Genomic DNA, 6402 nt, shown 5'->3' on the forward strand with positions numbered 1-6402 from the left:
AAAAAAAAAAAAAAAAAAAGAAAATGATAAGTAAATGTAATGTAGTATCCTGACCGAGATCCTAGAACAGAAAGAGGCATTCGGCAGAACTAAAGAAACCTAACTAAATAAAATAGTAATCATAATTTCATTGATTGTAACAAATGTATCTCAGTACTGTAAAATTTTAATAATAGCGAGAACTAGGTCCTAGATAAGTTCTTTATATTTTTCTGATTTTTCTGTAAGTGTAAAACTGTCCTAAAAAATAAAATCCATTAAAAAGAAAATAAAAATTTCCCCTTTTAACGGTGTTACCCTTAAAGACCCTCATTATTCTTCTAAAGGGTATGGGGTTGTTTTGAATATTATCAAATAATAGGGAAGTTAATAATACAAGTAAAATCTTACCATAGTGCTGACAGGAGGGGGAACTATTCACTCATTAGTTTATTCAACAAATGTATATTGAGGACCTATATGACATCATCTCTGTTCCAGGAGCCAGTCATACAGTGAGTAATAAGACACAAAGCATACATGACGGGAGAAGGTGCAAATAAATACAATACTCATATAATGATGGATGCTATAAAAACAAAACGCTCAGAGAGGGAGAAGACAGTGATGAGGAGGGTTCCGTGATGTTGAGCAGTGAGGAAGATCCCGATGAGAAGAAAACATTCAAGCATAGACCTGAAGAGGGAGCTAGCCATGTGAGGATGTGAGCGAAGAACATTCTAGCACAGGGGACAAGTGAAAAGCACTGAGGCAGAAACGGGCTCAGCATATTTGAAGGCCAGTGTGGCTGCAGCAGAGTGAGCGAATGGAGAGTGGTAGGATGCAAGGTCGGAAAACTAAATGGGGTTGAAATCAGGCCAGGGCTCAAAGGACACACTAAGAAATTGAAATTTATTCTTGGGGGGGATGACAAATCCATTGCTGGAGGCTATAACCAGCAATGCACCCCCATCTGGTCCACCCAGTTAAAGATTATTCTACCTGACAGTGGTTCTCAACCTTAATGCTGCGACCCTTTAATACAGTTCCTCACGCTGTGGTGACCCTCAACCATAAAATTATTTTTGTTGCTACTTCATACATGTAATTTTGCTACTGTTATGAATTAAAATGTAAATATCTGATGTGCAAGAGACCCCCAAAGGGGTGGCCACCCACAGGTTGAGAACCATTGTGAGCAGCTCTATGGAAAATGGACTGTAGAGGGCACTAGAGTGGAAACACACAAACCAGAGAGGCTACTGCAAGGATCTCCCGGAAACGATGGAGGTTAGGCACTCAGCAGTAACCCTGGTGGGACTGGGATATATTAATATTTTGAGACAGAATCAAACAGGGCTCACTGATTGGGCGTGTGTGAAGGGTGGCAGAGGGGACTCCTGGACCAATCAACAAAAATGAATTGCGAATAGATTCATGTGTAATATTCATGTGCTAACGTGATAATATTCATGTGATAATGTTCACCCGAATGTAGACTCCTACCTACACAATATCACAGCTGGTCCTCGAGCGCTAGAGATCTTTAATGTGCTCTGGGGCTATTGACTAATTCCAGGATGGCCATAGCTTAGCATTTTGCGAGATAACATCATCCCTCTTTGGTGAGACCTTTATTCAGGCCTGAATGCTCTGAGAAGATTTATCTCAGAGACCAAAGGGAACTGCAGGAAGTGGTGTCTCATGATGAGCAAGTACATGTGCTTCCTCTCACTGGGGCAGCTGGGGAGGCTGCCAAGTGTAACATGTTTCTGTATTGTCTCTCCTCCTCCCAGAATTCTGAAAGGGCAGCAACCCCATTCACCACTGTACAGTGAGTGGCTGGCAGAGTCAATGTGCAATAACATTTGCTAAACAACTGTGGAACAAAATGGCAGCAGAAGACCACAGGGCTTAGAGATAACCTAAGTATCCCTAAGAAACCATGTTTTAAGAGAAAACGGCAATATCCAGGCCAATACAGAAGAAAAGGAATAAAGTTCAGCTCCTCAGAGAGGACGGAGGTTGAGTAATCAGTAAGAGCCCTAGGATGGAGCCAATAAATGAGAAATAGTGATTTTGCAAGAGACAGTACAAAGAGCTATGTAATAGTCATTGTTGGGATTTTGCTGTTAAACTGGATGATCTCATCACAGGATCATCAAATGTCAGAGCTGAAAGATTTTAGAAAACTTCTGAATCAATTTGCTCATTTTATAGATGAGGAAAATAAGGTAAAATAGCTTTAGACTAGAACCCAGTTTGTTGGACTCCAGATTCCAAATTCTTTCTTACTGCACTGATTAGCAGTTACATTAAGCTCCTTTTCCATATGTGGGTTCAAGGAGGAGTTTTCAGCAGCAAGCTAGAAAGACAGCGTTCTAAAGTCTAAAATCTGTTCCCAAGTAAAATTCTCGTTTTATAATTCTGTTCCATGAAGAAAAATTCATCTTCCTTGATAAACTTTTCCTTTTTATTTTATTTATTTATTTACTTAGAGACAGAGTCTCCCTTTATTGCCCTCGGTAGAGTGCCATAGCATCATAGCTCACAGCAGCTGCCAACTCCTGGGCTTAGGCGATTCTCTTGCCTCAGCCTCCCGAGTAGCTGCTACAGGTGCCTGCCACAATACCCAGCTGTTTTTTGTTGCAGTTTGGCCAGGGCCAAGTTCAAACCTGCCAGCCTTGGTATATGGAGCTGGTGCCCTGCCCACTGAGCCACAGGCGTCACCCAACTTTTCCTTTTTATTCAGTGAAAAGGAGGTAGCTCATCATGGTTCCCTTTTTCACAGGGCTGCCAGGAAGCTTAGAGCTAAATTTAACACTTAATCCTACTAACAAAAGTACTGTGTGTTTTTGACAAATAGTACTCCTTTTTCCCTCTTCTTTATGACTTTTCTTTTTTAAATAACTATTTCAATGGCCTTATTGTATAAGTGTCTTTTACTATACATCGTCTCAAATTCTTTTTGGATGACAGCCAGGTATAAATCACCAAAAAACCAAAATAGAAGGAAGATTTCATTTCTCTTGTGCCCCAAGACTGCTTTCACTATGGTTTCCGTTTTCAGATTCCACCCTTGACCAAAAAACTCAAGACGTTACCTCCTGGCTTTATATTTATAGAGAAGGAGGCCACCACAGGACAGATTGCATACAAATGACTAGTTATAAAATTGTAGGGTCTGCCTGCTAACTAGGCAAGTCCTTGGAAACTTCTCAGAAATGAAAACAAGATGTGGAGGGAGAGTGCTATGTTTCCTGCATTGACGTGGCAAAACTTCACTTACAGCAGAACCCTGGGGGAGGCAAGGCAGCCCAGACTGGGATGGTAAGCAGGTGGTGGACTATGTCACATCCAACTCCAGGCTTTCAGCTAACTTCAGCCACAAGTCTTACCCTCCCCAGGCCGGAGAAATGAGATCACGAAGCCTTCAACTCTTCTGGATTCTAGCCACGTAAAGAGATTAAAGCACTGGTTTTCTGAAAGCACGAGGCTTTCTCTTCCCTCCCTAAATGAAATTCCTACTAAACCACAAAAATTTAACCCAAGCAGAACTAGGAAAGCAATAAAGGAGTCCATGCAGGGATCTTTCCTTCTGCACCCGTACGACTTCAATTCTGTTGCCATTTCTGTGGAGGTAGCAAAAGAAACAATAAATAAGTCCCAGAAAATGTCAACTGTTTATGCATTTGAGCCTGAAACTTCCTGTGGCTTTTGTTTTTTACTCTTTCCCGAGTTTTAAATTTTTCTTCTTTATTCCTCTGGTGTTGGCCATGATTTCCATGATAATCTAAGAGATATGTTCAAAAGAAAAATGGCTTCAAGGATACTGCTGCTCCTGAAAATAGTCCTTGCCTAAAACATCCATTTGGATTCTGTTCATGATCTCTTCCTAGTCAGAGCCAATTTGTTCTGATAGAGACAAAAGATGCTGCTTTGATGTTCCCAACACCTTGAAGAATGAGACAGTTCCAAAAATCTATGGCATTTCTGTAGAAAAAAATCTCAGTAAAATTGAGAATCACAGGCATTCTATGACATTGTATTGTTTATTGTATGACACCAGTATAGCAGTAAATGTTCAACCAGAAAAGACACTGCATCCTTCTCTACCATATTACCTGTGAACCTCAGACAAATTGCTAATCCTTGCATAGTACTTTCCATTCCACATCTGTAAAAAGACGATAACATTAGTACTTACTTCACAGAGCAGGTTCCCAAACTTGGGTGTACGTCAGAAACAATGAGAGGGCTTGTTAACTAACAGGCAAGGTGGCTCATGCCTATACTCCTAGAAGTTTGAGAGGCTGAGGCAGAAGGATCCCTTGAGGCCAAGAGCTCAATATCAGACTAGCAACATAGCAAGAACCCCCTCTCCCCCAACTACAAAAATTAGCCAGGCATGGAGGTGCCGGCCTGTAGTCCCAGCTACTTGGGAGGCTGAAGTGGGAGGATTGCTTGAATCCTGAAGTTGAAGATTGCAATGACCTATGATGTAACCACTGCGGTCTAGTCTGGGCAATAGGGGGAGACTCAACCTCAGAAAACAACAACAAAACAGATTACTGACCCTACCCCATGGTTTCTGATTCTATAAGCCTAGTTTGAGGCCTGAGAACCTACATTTCTAAGAAGTTCCCAGAAGATGCTGGTGCTCCTAGTCCGAAGGCCACACTCTGAGAACCACTATCAAAAAGTTACGGTGTGGATTACATAGTTGTACATCTTAAGTGTTAATAGTATTTTTTTTTTTTTTGAGACAAAGTCTCAAGCTGTTGCCCTGGGTACAGTGCTGTGGTGTCACAGCTCACAGCAACCTCAAACTCTTGGGCTTAAGTGATTCTTCTGCCTCAGCCTCTTAAGTAGCTGGGACCACAGGCACCTGCCGCAATGCCCAGCCATTTCTCTGCTACAGCTGTCATTGCTGTTTAACTGGCCTTGGCGGGGTTTGAACCCACTCCCCTCCTTGTCTGTGGCCAGTGCCCTACCCACTGAGCTATAGGAGCCGCCTGTTAACAGTATTCTATGTGCTGCTATTAGCTCTGTCCTCGTCAATAATATTAAGTGGAGTCAGTTCTTATCTTACCAGTGTCCCATCAAATTTAGAAATCATAGTAGATGATTTAATCTATTATTATAAAACTCTGTATAGAGGAGGAAAAAGTCTATTAAATTCCTAACAGAATATTCTTATTTTATTATTAGAGACACAGTCTCACTCTGGCTGCCCAGGCTGGAATGTAATGGCACAATCATAGTTCACAAAAAACCTGGAACTCCTGGGCTCATGAGAATATCCTTGTTTTAAAGACTGTATACACTGAGACTGGGTTGTACGGTAATTCCATAGATTGTTTGGTTTCTCCTCTAAAACAGATCTGTACATTTATTATGAGGAAGAAGAGAAACAAAAGCTGGCACAGCTACTCTCTGAGGTCTACTTTCGTGTCTTCTCTTAGTTAGCAAAAGTTCCAAGCACACTTAGTCATTACGGTCAAAAGGAATTCTTCAACTCTGTTTCAAGTAATTAAGGAGCCCTGCAAACGTGGACGTTGCAATGGCAGTTACAAACAACAGCTTTGAAAGGGCAGAGGAAACAGATCACTACGAGACAAGAGGATTGTTAAAAAGCTCTTCACAACAAAGGAAATGAACGCAAATCCCTAACCTGCGGGCGTTCCAGCAACCCTAAGGCCAAAGATAAAACGCTCTGATGAAAAGCTGTGGAGTGTTAAGCTTTGTGTAGGGAAAGAGAATATCAAACACAGGGTCGAAGGTTAAGATGTTTTTCTTGTAAGACCCTTTGACCATACTTGAGCCTGAAACAAAATGAGGAACAGGAAACCCCCACTCTTTCTCTCCCGTGCCACGCATCACTCCTACCAAGGGGAAAACTTTTTAACAAACTTAGGTCAAGTGCCTCTTGTTCTAAGCACAGGGTACTTATGGTTGAATGAGAGGCAGCCAGTCCTTGGTAAATATCTAACTTTTCCAACTCAATCTAATCTAAGTTTTCGGTAAAAATTCTCCAGTGAAACACGAGAATTAGATAAAGCATTCTTGCTTGCATCGGGATAGCTTTTGAAAAATTAAACAAAGGGAGTATGTGTGCAAGAACGCAAAAATACGCCTTGTTTTGACAGTTTCAAATTGTATTAAAAACCCCTCTCCCTGACATTTCTCCAAAAACATACATAATGACCAGCACCAAGGTGGGTCTTCATTTCGCCCACGGGTGAAATTTGTGGAGTCGGTCCCTCCAGTCCACAGTCTCCCTCGGACTTGGCAAGGGTGTAAGGAGCGAGACACCGGTCCCCAGATGGGATTCTGGGGTTGCCACGACTCACCTCGCCAACTTGTCCAGTCTCCCCGCGCCCCGGCGGCCCGCTCGGGGGCGCAGACGTTGGGGCCCGCGCC

At 42.2% G+C, this 6402-nt stretch overlaps 1 protein-coding gene across 1 annotated transcript in view; it reads right to left on the reverse strand.

Moving 5' to 3' along the window:
• Nucleotides 1-6396, reverse strand: part of GXYLT2 (glucoside xylosyltransferase 2) — a 105881-nt gene extending 99485 nt beyond the window's left edge. The window contains exon 1 of the mRNA XM_003785492.3: nt 6333-6396. The gene's annotated coding sequence lies outside the window, so the exon portion shown is untranslated. The remainder of the gene's footprint in view (nt 1-6332) is intronic.
• Nucleotides 6397-6402: the final 6 nt, after the last annotated feature.

Source organism: Otolemur garnettii, unplaced genomic scaffold, assembly GCF_000181295.1.
Source record: "Otolemur garnettii isolate 467f Iridium unplaced genomic scaffold, OtoGar3 scaffold00015, whole genome shotgun sequence".
Lineage (NCBI taxonomy): Eukaryota > Metazoa > Chordata > Mammalia > Primates > Galagidae > Otolemur > Otolemur garnettii.